Source organism: Mesoplodon bidens (genome assembly GCF_964165515.1).
Source record: "Mesoplodon bidens genome assembly, chromosome: 1".
Lineage (NCBI taxonomy): Eukaryota > Metazoa > Chordata > Mammalia > Artiodactyla > Ziphiidae > Mesoplodon > Mesoplodon bidens.
In genome coordinates, this window is record NC_138176.1 from 207,516,481 (window position 1) to 207,530,190 (window position 13,710).

General features: G+C 36.9%; 1 protein-coding gene across 3 annotated transcripts in view; it reads left to right on the forward strand.

The window, feature by feature from the left end:
• GRID2 (glutamate ionotropic receptor delta type subunit 2) overlaps nucleotides 1-13,710 on the forward strand; it is a gene marked incomplete at its 3' end in the record, with an annotated part of 1,358,095 nt that overhangs the window by 652,068 nt on the left and 692,317 nt on the right. The window lies entirely within an intron of this gene.

Genomic DNA, 13,710 nt, shown 5'->3' on the forward strand with positions numbered 1-13,710 from the left:
GGAAATTAGAGGGACACAAAGCCAATGTAGTACCTAATTCACACTTAGAACGATTTCTGTTGCATACTTTATCTTTCGAAAGAAGAGAATCAGGCTCTTCCTTAATTTATTTATCCAACAAATATTCATTTAGTACCTATAGTTTACCAAGTACTATTTTGAGCATGAGAACAATGAATAAATTTGACAAAGCCCATAGACTCATGATGCTTATAATGTGTTAAGGAAGATAGAGTACACCAACAGACAAATATATCAGAGATCATACCAGGTAGTGACAAGCAGTGCTGGTTTTGCTAGAGTCTTTAAAAGAGAAGGCCTTTGGAGCAGAATCTTGAAAGAACTAAAAGTGAATTCCTCCAGAAGGGTCAAGGATGACACAGGAGGCAACAGAGTGCTTAATGTGCCCATGAAACAGCAACACTCGCACTGCTGGAAGAGAGTGAGTGCCAGGGCAGTAAGACGTGAGATTGGAGAGGGTTGCAAGAGATGATAGATCACTCCTCCTTTTTAAGGAGGAGTGACATGGTGAATCATATTTTATAAGGCAGAACATGGAACCTTGGAGTACTGTGATAGCAGTGGATATGCAAAGAAAATCTGATTTGGGAATTAGTTTGAAAGCAGAACCAGCTGCATTTACTGATGGATTGAATGTGGCTATGAGATAAAGATAATTTTCTCTGATGATTTCTAGGGTTTAGGACTTGAGCAACCCTTGGGGTAATTGGAAGTATAAGGTTTGGCAGAGGGAGGAATAGGAAATCAAGTCCTATTTTTTCTTTTCTGATTGGTTATATTTTGATGTTTTTTTAAAGAACCATAATTGTAATAGACTAAGAAGGCAATTGAATTTGGAAGTCAGGGAGACAGTTTTACAAGAAAAATTATGCCAGACTGAGTTAAGCAGGCAAGGAAGATTTTATTGAAGCCTTTTACAATTGGGGTCAAGACTACTGCAACAGGAAAGAGACACTGAACTCAACTCCATTGAAACAAAAGGATGAAGAATTTTTAAACACTGGGTGAATAGTGGAAAAGTAATGGAGGACATTAGCTGGGAAGTTGGTCAGTGTGATTAGATCACCTGTGTTTGCTAATTGGTGCTCATGGAAGTTGGTCTCCAACTGGGAGAAGATTAACATCTCAATGGTGCAGAGAATATACAAGTGTTCTAAAGTAAATGCTCTAAGAAAAGGGAGATCAAGGGCTTATGGTCAGGAAGAAACCTATCTAAAGTTTAGTCTAGCTGAAGGGAACAGTAGGGTGCCATTTTGGTCACATCCCAATCTTATGATTATACCATATTGTGACAGTGTTTGGTTTTGGTGACCCATTCAATTAAAACAAAACAAACAACCAAAAAAAACCCCTGCAAACTCCAAAGAAAGAGAAACTTTTATCAGAGGAATTTTGAATTATAGGCATCTTTCAAACCTTTTCTTAACTTCATATCTCTCTCCAGCTACCGTTCCACTTCTCTTTCCTTTTTACATCTATTCCAGTTCTTTTCATTTTCCCTTCTATCATCTTACAAACCCACTTCAATCACACTTCCACACACTCTACCATGAAAGCTAATCATTCCAAGTCATCAGTGTTTTTATATTGTTAAATCTAGTGATCAATTTGCAGTCCTCATCTTAATTACCTGAAATATTTGAACTGATTTATATCTTCCTCCTTCATATCTCCCCTCTTTTTTTGTTTTTAATTGGCATCTGTGACCCACTCTCTCCCAGTTTTCTTCTACCTGATTCCCCATTCTCATCACCTTTGCTTGTTTCCCCTCAACTCCCTAACCTCTGAACTGGAGTGTTTTCTACCTAGACTCATCTCTAAGTTGAACTTGCTTTCACAGCTTTCAGTACCATCATATACTTATGAGTCTTATGTTTATGATGCCAGTCTCAGCCACGACCCCCAAATTCCATACTCATATGTCTGATTGCCTATTCTAAATCTCCACATGCCTACTCTAAATCTAAACTGTTGAAGTCCTAAACTGAACATCTGATCTACACCCTCTAAACTTGGTCCTCTCAGATCAATTTCAGCAAAGGTAGAACTACTTACTACTGTTTGCTCAGATTCAAATTCATAAAGTCATCCCAGACTTTTCCTTTTCTTTACATTACGCATCCAAATATCATGGTATTTTAAAAATCTCAACCAGGGCTTCCCTGGTGGCGCAGTGGTTGAGAGTCTGCCTGCCGATGCAGGGGACACGGGATCGAGCCCTGGTTTGGGAGGATCCCACGTGCCGCGGAGCAACTGGGCCCGTGAGCCACAACTACTGAGCCTGTGTGTCTGGAGCCTGTGCTCCGCAACAAGAGAGGCCCCGATAGTGAGAGGCCCGCACACCGCGATGAAGAGTGGCCCCCACTTGCCGCAACTAGAGAAAGCCCTCGCGCAGAAACGAAGACCCAACACAGCCAAAAATAACTAAATAAATAAATAAAATTAAAAAAAAAAAAAAAAATCTCAACCAGAATCTGATTATTTCTCGAACCTTCACTCCTAATTCCCTGATCCAAGACTCCATCTTCTTCCTGGATGAAGACAGCAGCCTCTTAACTGTTCTTTTTTTCCCCCCACATCTTTATTGGAGTACAAATGCTTTACAATGTTTTTGTTAGTTTCTGTACGACAAGTGAATCAGCTATATGCATACATATGTCCCCATATCCCCTCCTTCTGGAGCCTCCCTCCCACCCTCCCTATCCCATCCCTCTAGGCCATCACAAAGCATCGAGTTGATCTACCTGTGCTGTGCAGCAGCTTCTCACTAGCTATCCATTTTACATTTGGTAGTGTATATATGTCAGTGCCATTCTCTCACTTCATCCCAGCTTCCCCTTGCCCCCCATGCCCTCAAGTCTGTTCTCTACGTCTGGGTCTTTATTCCTGCCCTTCCACTAAGTTCATCAATACTGCTTTTTTAAATTCCACATATATGTGTTAGCATACGGTATTTGTTTTTCTCTTTCTGACTTACTTCACTCTCTGACAGATTCTAGGTCCATCCACCTCACTACAAATAACTCAGTTTCATTCCTTTTTATGGCTGAATAATATTCTATTGTATATATGTTCTTTTTCAATCTATCCTTGTCCTCCTAGTCTATGGAAAAGCATGAGAGCCAGAACAAACTTTGTAAGATATAAGTCAGATCTCTGTCATCTGCCCTAAGTCCTCCAATGGCTTCACTTTTCACTCTAACAGCCAAAATTTATAAAATGCCTTCAAGATGCCTTCAAAATCACATAAGTGATTGCTTCTGTAGCTTTCTGGTCTTTTATCACCCAGTGCTCTCCCACTTGGTCATAACATTCTAGCCATAGAAGCTTCCTAGTTGTTCCTCCAGCAAGCCAAGTACTGTCCTGTCCCAGAGACCTTTAAACTTTCTGTTCTACTTGCTTTGCTTCCAGCTATCCACACAGCTGTTCTCTCCTCCTTCAGGACTCTGCTCCAGTGGGGTCTGTAAGTGAGACCCTCCTTAGTACCTATGTAACATAAAAATTCCCACCTGACTCCAGAAATTCCTTTTCTTTCCATACTTTCTTTTTTCTATAATACTTTCACCACCTGGCAAACACTTATTCTACTTATTTATTTGTTAATAACTTGTCTCCTACTCTGCGCCCTTCCCACTAGGGTCTATGATTCATGACAGCAACAGTATGAATCTCTTGTTCATTGTAGTATCCCCAGCACTTAGAATAGGGAGGGACTAGTATTTAGTGGTTGCTTGAACGTACTTGTAGAGTGACAAGGGAATGCGTAGAAGTTGTGCTTTATGTTGGATGAATAATCTTATTCTCATTATGTTACATTTAATATTTTCTGTCATCATCTTTGTTTCTTCTTTCTATATGCAATTGTATCCTAACCCTAGCTCAAACGTTCTTCCCTTCCATTTTGAGTGATACATTATATTCTCTTGGACTCCTGAAATGTTTCAGCCTGAACTACCAACTAAAGAGTATATGCTAAGCAACTGTCAAGTGACTAGTATTGTCAATATACACAAAGTCCTTATTAGTAAGTCATTTATAAATAATAGGGGAAAACACCTAAATCCATTTAGAATTTCACAGTCCCATCATATAATTTGTGAATAAAACACCCATTCATATAATCATTCCAACTATTAAACAGCATCTTGTAGTCCATGTGAGGGTTGTGTGATACGATCCCTTGTCTCCCCGCTATCCGTTTCTCTCCTTCTTTATTCTTCACCATGGCCGGTTTCAGGTGTGTGTGAGACCTGTGCAGTCTCACTGAATCCCACATTTAGGAGGCCCTGTGTTTGATTTAGTGCTCTACTGTTACTGCTTGAAATTCTTAATAGTCTTTGCTCTAGAGGCCCTCATTTTTATTTTAAAGTAGCCCTTGAAACTATGTAGTTGGTCCTGCTCTCAGCTCCCACTTAGAGAATCTCCAGCAACAATAACACGTGTAAATGATGCAGTTAAAAAAGAGTGACTATCAGTTTCTGAAGCCCAGAAAAATTATGAAGCCATTATTTAAGGAAGAATTTCATGCATGTAAATATAATTAGAGCAGGGAGAATAATGAGCTAATACAGTGATCTTATTTTGTGAAGAGATTTACTGAGATGAGTGGAATTTCTCAAAATTTTAGATTAACATTGTGTTATTAATCTTCATAAATATCACATCCTGAGTTCCCATCAGGTGGAGAAGGAGGCATTTACAGATGATTAAAATGAGGCATAGAGCAAATAAATTATGAACTTTCCACGGAAGCACCAACTCATAACTTTAAACTAAGAGAGGGCAAATAGAAATAAAGAGAAACTTCGTTGTTCTTTAAACTTCAAGACATAATTCAAGATTTACTACCTTCAGTTTTTTCTCGAATTAGAACCTACGCTTCTCTCTATGAGTTATATATTATATAAATGTGTTTTCACTAATATGTTAATATAGTAGACTCATTAATCCATGTTGATTTTGCATTGAAGGTATACTGAACATTTCAAATGTGGCTTTTTAGTTAACATGAATATTTTTTTCTCTTCTCTTGGTACTATACGGTAATCATATATTTTAATACTACATGTAGTTACTATACTGTGATTGTGGTAATATTAAGCAGTGTTTATTTTTAAAATAAGTCATCTTTTAAAAGATACAATGTTTCTATTTCAAGATGAGAAACTAGGATTAATGAAAGCTGTTTTATTAGAAAAACAAGAAAAATAGTAAAATAAGAATGCAAACCATGCATAATTATTTTACAAAAGAGACCATTGTTTGTCAGTGTTTTCAAGTGTTTAATTGAAGTTAGCAAATTACTTACATGACAAAAAGTGAGTTATTGGAAACGTTATTTTATAAAAATTACCTTACTCCTTCTGCCCACTCTTAAAAAACATTAACTATAAGTAGCTTACAAGGAGGGTATGATAAAGGAGACACATGTCTTATTCATGTACAAGGCTGCTCTTCCTTAGAGATGCAAATAAAACTGCATGTGAACTAACATCTGCTCTTAGAGCACTGCATGTCCCTGTCTGCTAAGGGAACACAGCTGGAGAAGTGTGTAGAGCATTGTCACCTTAAAATCAAACACAAAATAGGAAAGCATTTAGCACTACCTATGTAATACCATTGCTATTGACAAAGAAGAGTTTCTGTTCTCCATTTTCTGGCACCCATTTTAAGGTATGGCTCAATCATTCTTTAAATGAAAGGTTATAAAATACATAACTATTCTGTGGCATTTAATCATGAATTTTTTGTAATTCAGACTTTTATTTTCTTCCTTATTTTTCTTCTTCCCTTCCTCTTTCCCTCCCTTTGTTCCTAATAGTGTTTCTTTAGCATTTATCAAGTTTTAGGCCCTGTTCTGGATCTTAGGGACGATGTGGTGAATGGTTGAAGTCACTCCTCTCATGGAGCTGACAGCCTAGTGGCCAAACGCTTTATAATTCAGGGTCATCATACATGTACAAACTGAAATTTTAATGATAGACATATGAAAATTCATGAGATGAGAGCACGAGATGAGAGGGAGGACAGGGAGAAAGGATAAGAGAGAGTTAGGAGAGGAGAAGGGTGGAGAGAGGGAGAAAACTAATTTATTTTACACCTCTTAGACATTTGGGGGAGATGGAAGGGCAGTTGTGGAACTCCCCACTATGAACACTCGTTGTCATGCAATTTTAATGACTTAAAAAAATCCTGCTACCAAATGATTTATGTGACCCACTCTCCTATGGATATAATTTAGGACCTACAATCCTGAGAACTTCAACACTCAACATGTCTTCCCTTGGGAGCTGTAGTCAGCAGCTGACACCATGGACATCCTGGTTCTAAGTAGACTAAGGTTGTACTCACTTGAGGGAGAAAACTACTGACCTCTTCTAACTATACAAATCTTTGTGTACCATTTATAGAGTTGTTATATCAAATTTGCAAGCAGATTCTGTGTCTTTCAACCTAGGCATAATTCAAGAGTAGTAAGTTTTATAAAGAGGTTAACCTAAAGTAATATGAGGAATTCCAAGAGTTCCAGTCATCTATAATTCAATAAGGACGTAAGGAAAGCACAACCTCGTAGAGATAAGAGAACTGCCTACAGCACCTCAGTAAAATTCAACCTACCTCACAAGTCCTGTCATAACTGTAGCTTATGATTATGAATGTGGGGCTATTTTCAGCTACAGAGTAGCCCTGATAATTTCAACTCATTTATAAGTTATACTTGGAACATTAAAATAGGAAGATTCAGAGGTCAGGGCCAAAACTAAAGGATGATTTTGAACTAGTTTACAGGAGTCTTTGCAAAAGAGAGAAGATAGGGCTAAACCAGTCCTGCAGGTTTATTATGGGCAGAATCACATACTTGAATATTAAAACACTATTGTAAGGGTACATTTCTGTGGACATTCATATTAACAGAAGATTTTTAAAGAAATGAAAAACATGACTTTGAAACAAATTTTTGCAGAGCAACCTAAAAGCATTTTCACACATTGTTCTTAAGTAATTATCTCTTACCTCTTATTATCCTAATGGAAAAAATAGATATTTCTCAACTATTACTCATATTGGAAACTACTTATTAATGTTTTCTGTCAGAATACAAATAAGCTAACTTCGCTTGGAAACTTTCTGTGAAGCAATCTGGTGCAACACTACTTTTTTTTTTTTTTTTTTTTTAGGGCTTTCTCTAGTTGCGTCAAGTGGGGGCCACTCCTCATCGCGGTGCGCGGGCCTCTCACCATCGCGGCCTCTCCCGTGCAACACTACATTTAATGTTTGCTTTTTTTTTTTTTTTTTTGTAGGTACAATACTAGTTTTCTTTTCTCTTATTAAGGAGATATCCACAGAAGGAAAATGTTTTATAATATTTAGGCTAAAATATAGAATAGATACTTAATGTAATTTGGAAATAGAATACCACTTCTCAGAAATGACCAAAAAATTAAGCCAAAAAATAGGCTAGCACCCATGAACTGAGGAACAGCTGCTATAGCCACACTTTCTATTAAAGAACAATATCTTCCAGAGTTCAGCAGCTCTTGTGGGTCATTCTATTCTGAAGGCCACTACAAGTCTTATTTTTGTTATAAAATATGACATTTATATTAATTACAAAATCCTTAGGACTTGTGTGAAATGAACAAAAAAAAGTTATGTGGCCCTGAAATATTTTCACCCAAGTATCTGTACCCAATATCACACACATACTAATTTGCCCTTGTGGAGAGCTATAGCCAACTGTGAAGTTAAAGGGAAGCACCGTCCACATAAGACCATCCTCACTTCTGAAATCAACTTCAAATTCAGGATATTCCCCAAACCACCTCAGGTTTGATAATTTGCTAAGGACTCCAGGAAGTGGTTTACTCATGGTTATAGTTTATTACAGGGAAATGATACAGATAAAATCCTCCAAAGGAAGAAAGTTTTAGGGCAGCGTCTAAGTACCATATGTGGAGCTTCTGTTGTCCTCTCTCTGTGAAGTCTGGGCAGCCTTACATTTTTGACATTGATATGAGGTAATGTACTCATAGAATTCTTATGCAGAAAAGCTCACTGCAGGCTTAATGTCCAGAATTTTTATTAGGGCTTTATTGTGTAGGCATGATTGATTGTCCCTCTTGTTGATCACAGGAGGTCTAGTTGCACGGACCAAAGCTCTGGCTCTAAATCATATTATTTTTGGCATGGTCAGTCCCCACCCTAAAAACTATCTGATGTGGCCAACACTCACTCTAAATCATATTGTCAGTCTATCCAGCGTGACCCACAGTCCCCCAGGAAATCAAAGACATTCTAATCAGTTAGCACATTCCCAAGTCCTAGTGATCACTTCCACTAACTGGGGGCAAAGGTCATACTTCACTTTAGGAAAGGATAAATTCTTTATTATAATGGCCCCAAATATCGATTTCAGCCAACAGGGTAAGTACCTTGACTGCTAGTTTAAAAAGATTCACAAAATATTAGATTGCATTAATTGAAGTAATGTTCACTCTAATGCGGTTGATAAGACCATATCTGGAGCTGCAGTTGCCATACCTTAGGAAGAGAGAATCAAAGGAATTGGGGAAGAGTCTAGAAGTTTTATGTCATTTATTTATTCATTCATTTGACATTGACTCAGCCAACATGTTTGGGGAAAATTACTGCTTATTGTGATTAATATTGAACATAGACTGACACAGTCACAGAATATGGTCAGTAGTGTAATGGGAATATGTACAAAGTACCTATGCAAGATAAGTGACCAGTTCTGCCTTGAGGGCTTGGCTTCACAGGGGAGAAAACCTTTGAGCTGCCTTTGAGCAGTCTTAAAAGAATGTCTAGCAGTCTGCCCCATTGATGCTGTGTGGGAAGGTGTACAGGGATACCCAGGCAGGAGAACAGCAGAGGAAAAGAAAAATGAAGCAACGTAACACATTTTTCTTTTAACATTTAACATCAAAGCAGATTTAGACAAATAAAGAAAAAAAGAACTCTAAAGCCAAAAAAAAAAAAAAAGGAAGTAGTTTTCAAATAATAGAAGCCAATAATAGGCAAGGCAGTCAGTCCTGTGTTGTTTCAAAGTTGTTTATACTTAAACTCTGTGTGTCAACACTGTATTTTTCTAAAATCAAGCTTCAGTGCTACAAACTTGAGGGATTAAAAACTCAGAATAATCAAGCCAGCAATAGTAATAACCCAATTCTTTTTTTTTTTTTTTTTTTTTTTTTTGCGGTACACGGGCCTCTCACTGTTGTGGCCTCTCCCATTGTGGAGCACAGGCTCCGGAAGCACAGGATCAGCGGCCATGGCTCATGGGCCCAGCCACTCTGCGGCATGTGGGATCCTCCCGGACCGGGGCACGAACCCGCGTCCCCTGCATCGGCAGGCAGACTCCCAACCACTGCGCCACCAGGGAAGCCCCCCAGTTCTTGGTATAGAGTAGAACAGTATTTCACTCTGCCTGTGAAAACTTTCACAGTTGTTGCATTGCTCATTGAGAACAACTTTTATACTGCATGACTGTTGGGCTTGAACTGTTTTCTGTCCTAACAATGCTCCCTTATATACTCACGAAACGTGTCCTGGTAAATGTGTGACCTTTATTTAGTGCAGGCTTAACATTGTATTACATTTCTTATTTCTTCTATGGGCAAAGTCTGTCCCACTGAACACCAAGGCATATAACTCACTCAGTCCAATATTTCAACAGAAAAGATCTCCAGAACAATGCATACAGAGTATATTAAACAAACTCAACTAAGAACATAATGAAAAATGTATCTTTATTCTGGTCTCAGGGTCTCTCTATAAAATTTATTCAGTTGAGTTTATCTTCTCTGCCCTTCCATGAAAATATGGCAGGCTCCATGCTTTTCAGTTTATCTTTAGATAGTATACATTGTTGCAGGCATTTTAAGAACTAATAGAGACACCATTCATTTAAAAAATTCCCAGTACAAAACTAGATATAATGTACAATATTTTTCCTTTCCCCAGCTCAGATCTAGGTGTGAAAGGAATCCTAAGTTCCTCCCCCCTTCTTCTCATCCCATCTCTTTAGGTCTCCTGGGCATGGGGACAGTGGAAGACAGTATAAGACAAGTTACTTGAACTAGTTTCCCATAATTTGTATTTATCCCTGCATTATTTATCTATTATTATGTAACATGTTGCCCCAAAATTTAGCAGGTTAAAACAACAAAACTTAATTATCTCATAGTTCCTGTGGCTTAGAAAATTGGGCATGGCTTCGCTTGGTCTTCTAGCTCGGGATATCTCCCAAGTCTGCAATCAAGGTATCTATTGGCTGAGCTACTGCCATCTCAAGGGAATTATAGGGATAATTCCCTTCCATACTCACTACCACAACTGTTGATAGACTTCAAATATTCTCTGGATGAAACCAAAAGCAGTTCCTTGCCACATGGGCCACTCCGTAGAACAGCTCATGAAGTGGCCTCGGGCTTCTTTCACAGCAAGTAAATGAGAGAGGGGAGTCTGTAACAGATGCCATCCTCTCTTCGTAAATTAATCTCAAGAATGACATCCCAGGGGCTTCCCTGGTGGTCCAGTTGCTAAGACTCTATGTTTCTAATGCAGGGGTTCCTGGGTTCAATCCCTGGTCAGGGAACTAGACCCCACATGCCTCAACTGAGTTTGCATGTTGCAACTAAAAGACCTTGCATGGCGCAACTAAAGATCCTGCATGCAGCAGTGAAAATCCCCGTGCTGCAACTAAGACCCAGGACAGCCAAATAAATAAATAAATAAATAAATAAATAAATAATTTTGAAAAGTGACCTCCCAACAATCAGTATTCTATTTATTAGAAACAAGTTATTAGGTCCAGCACTTTCTCAAGGGGAAGGGATAACAAAAGAGCATGAATAGTAGGACATGAGGATAATTGGGGGCCATATTAGAGGCTACCTACCATAACCCTTCTGGCCCAGGAATCTTTTAAAGGATGATTCTTTGCCTTCTTGGGGATCTTTGTGGGCTTTTGGGAGATTCCTGTCACTAGAGACCTTTTCCCCATGGTTACTTTGACCAAGCAACACATCTCTATTTCAGGTGGTCCTGACAGGCTCCTTTAGCCTCTTAGTCGAGATGGCCTTAATAACCTTCTTAGGATCTAAAACACTTTCTCTCCTCCTAGTAATGTATATCTGGTATACCAAAAAAACTTCTATATCTTTACAAATATTAGGAGTGCAGATGATGCACGTTTACATACAGTGACACATAATTCAGTCTCCTGCTGTCCTGTGACCTACTTGTGCCCTGTCTATTCTTATGTCTCTTGGTAAAACAATCCTTATTTAAAAAACAAAAAACTGATGTATTTTACTATAGAAACAAATACCCTAGGAAAATTCAGTTATATACTTAATTAATGGAAAGCAAAATCATGTATAATACAATCACTGTCTTCAGGGAAAAATATTATTCTTTATTATTTTCCAAATAGTCATAAAGGTATAAGGAAATTAGCCAATAAAGACAATAAGTTAGCCAAAATATATAGCATAAATAGCTTTTAGATGCCCTTAGTTATCACCAAAATCAAGCACAATTTACTTTCTTTTATTTTTTACTAGCAATTCTTCTTTCATATTTCTCTCTGGTTTCATATTATTGGGGAATTTCTACATTCCATTAGGCTCTGATTATTGTGTACTGCTGTTATAATTTAACACTTTCGTAGTATGGGCATGAAATTATACTAAATAATAGTGGAAAACTGAAAAGGACATAGCTCTTCTTCTGTAAGACATAAGCAATTTCGTACTTGTTTTACCTAAACACTTGATAAAATAGGATAACATTTGCCAATTTAATTAACTAAAGATTGTAATGAGTAAAGAATTCACAGTAGGAAAGGTACAAAGCACTACGTCTATAATTGTTGGTCCTAAAATATATAGCTCTTCTACTTATTTCATAACTCTTGAGGATTCCTTAGTTTTTCAAAACAGTTGATAAAGAGAATATAGATAAACATTATGATTTTATTTTAACTTGAATATCAGTATTTATTTGAGCATCTACAAAACATCAATTTTCTCAGCAACTTAATTTCCCTATTTATATAAGGGAAAGATAGAATTTGATGACCTCCCAAGCCCCTACTACCTCTAAAATTCCATAATTGTATTAAAAGTGCTGGAATTGTCAATTCTTGGGAAAGGAGAAGGAACAAAAGAAGTGCACTCATGAACCCTCTCCATGTAGGTTATAAAAGCATTAAAGAAAATATCACTAACAATGAAAGCAGTAACTAAGGAACATAAGGGGTTTTGAATGGTACAAACAATCTAAGATTTGAAAGATAATTATGGGCCAAGATGGTGACAGTTATTTGGGGACATGAATTTGGCTTTGAAGTTTCACAAGATTCTAATAAACACAAGTCCATCTTAGAGATAGTGTTTTTTCCTGTTCCTCTCCTCCACACCATAACAATGTAAAGAGTACCCAATTATTATTAGCAGGAGCAATTAGACCAGAATTCATCAGAATGGATGTCGTTTTCATTCTGTCCTGACTTACTGGGATAACTTAAACTTTTTGTATATTTTCACTTGATTGATGAGCCAATTTATGTATTTTAACAACAAAATTTCGAAATAGTGTTATGTTGAGAATGAGTACTTTTGAAATATTACACATATAAAGTCGTTATGGTTATTAAGTTCAGTCGTTTATTTCTCTTTAGAAAGTTGCACTGTATCTGTTATGAAATTTTAAGTAATTTTTGAGGTTGGTATAGTTACAAGTGATGACATGTATGGTATCTTTGTGTGTCCTATTTTCACATTAAATTTTTCTGGCTAAGTTTATTAGGATATCCAGCAGGAGTCAGAAACATTGTAAGAAATCATATGAAAAATCTGATATGTGAAATAAGGGTAGAAAGCTAAAAATAGAGATTGTAAAATTAGAAACAAAAATCAGGCTTCACACAATTGAATTTAAAAGTTTGAAATAATAATTTTCAGTTTTGAATAAATGAATGAGTTATTATTAGTGAAGAAAGTTAAGAATTTGACATTACCTTGATGAATTCAAGGTAGTTTAAATTAGCAGTCAGATTTTGTCAGTATACTGAAAGTGTATCATTCAGTAGGAGACTCAAGTTATCTCAACTCTAAGAGAATGACGTATAAATCAAAGTGTAAAAAATGCTGCTTTGGATAACTTGTAAAGAACTGCTTAGGTATTTTCTCATGATTCTCCCTTAACCACATTTTTCAGAATGACAAACCTCTCATCCTTTTGACTAAAATATACCTTCTTTGTACATGTGAGTATCATTAATTAAATTAGTGTCAAATATCACTGGTATAGGAGTCATTCCATCTCTAGAAATTAACATTGCACATTTATGACTTAAACCATTGGTTTCTAGTTTAAATTACACAAGGGAAACTTTATCTTTAATTCTTAGAAGGAACCTCCCTGATGTCAGTCGCCATGTATAAATTACAAAAACTGATTCATGCCTTAAATGACAGAAAAATGAATGACCTAAGACTGCTTTGGCATATGTTTTCATAAAAACTGTTATTGTTTTCAAAACTCATGAGAAAAGATCTTATTTTACATAATCAATAATGAACTATCTAAGTTGATATTTCTATTATCAAATATTCTAATATGTTAAGAATTGAGCTCAACATAGCGTTACCTTCTGTATGG